This window comes from Marmota monax, unplaced genomic scaffold (genome assembly GCF_021218885.2).
Source record: "Marmota monax isolate L192 unplaced genomic scaffold, Marmota_monax_Labrador192_F-V1.1 WCK01_AAM20220418_F8-fsc00050, whole genome shotgun sequence".
NCBI classification, from domain to species: domain Eukaryota; kingdom Metazoa; phylum Chordata; class Mammalia; order Rodentia; family Sciuridae; genus Marmota; species Marmota monax.
In genome coordinates this window covers 13484344-13485659 of record NW_026694552.1, presented here as the reverse complement: position 1 = coordinate 13485659, position 1316 = coordinate 13484344, and positions in this window count along the sequence as shown.

The window sequence follows — 1316 nt, the reverse complement described above, 5'->3', positions numbered from 1 at the left end:
GTGTTTCCAGTGAGATATTAAGTCACTCCTGCCCCAGTCACATTCTCCAGTGTAACTACTCATAAACACTTTTAAAAGAAATTCACCACATCAACCCCCAGGGCAGCAAAACTGGGCATTGACCATCTGTAACTCAACATTACTTCCTGCCTCCATTACTCTTCTCTCCTCCCCAACCCTCACCATCTGAACCCTGCTCTCAAGACCACCTGCTGGCTGTTACTCTCAGCCTTGGGCTCAGCTCTGATTCAAACTCCTTTTTTCTTATCCATTCTATTGCTGTTTAGACAAAAATGGGTAGGAATTAACCAGGGCAGGGTGAGGAGAATAAAGAGGCCTATGTGGTACTAACTCCTGATTAAGCAAAGGCCTTTTTTCCTGCTTTCAGGTAAACAGGAAATCTCACACCACCCACCTACCTTTTGGTGAGGGACATGTTGGGGGAGGGGTTAACACTCTGTCAAAATTCCACTTTCTAGGTAGTAGGAAGGGAAAAGAGCTTCCAACTCCTCCCAGGGGGAATTATACCACAAACACCTGGGCTATGAATCAAGACCCCCTTTATGGGATTCTTTCCAATTTTTCTCCTCCTTCAACTAAGTCAAAGCCTTTTTTTTTCCCCTATCCTCATATCCTGGACAGACACAGATTCAGTAACTACTCATTGTGCCAGGAAACTGAGGTCCACAGTGGATGAATGGCTTTGCCAAGGTGAACCAGGGGGGATTCACATGCACAGGGCTTCCAGGCTGCAAATCCTTTGCTTCTCCATGTACTCAACATCACTAGTCATTAGAGGAATACAAATCAAAGCCATTAGGTGATACCACTTCATGGCTACTAGGATGGCTAGAATAAGAAAAAAAAAAAAAGTAAAATCGCAAGAATGGTGAGGTTGTGGAAAAACGTTGGAATCCTCATGCACTGCTGGTGGGAAATAAAAATGGTGCAAACAATGTGAAAAGCAGTTTGGCACTTCCACTAACAGTTAAACATAGAGTTACCACATAATCCAGCAATTTTCCTCTTAGTTATACAGCCAAGAAAATTGAAAGCAGATATTTAAACAAAAACTTGTCACAAAAATGATTATGGCAGCATTATTCATAAGGCCAAAAGGGGAAACAAAACCCAAATGCCCATCAGCTGATGAATGTGAAACAAAATGTTTAATCCATACTATGGCTGATTGTATAATTATAAAATTATGGAATTTTCTTTATCTTTACAATAGATAAAGAAAATTGATTGGCTGGCGTTGGTGGTGCACACCTGTAATTCCAGGAGCTCTAGAAGCTGAGGCAGGAGGATCTCGG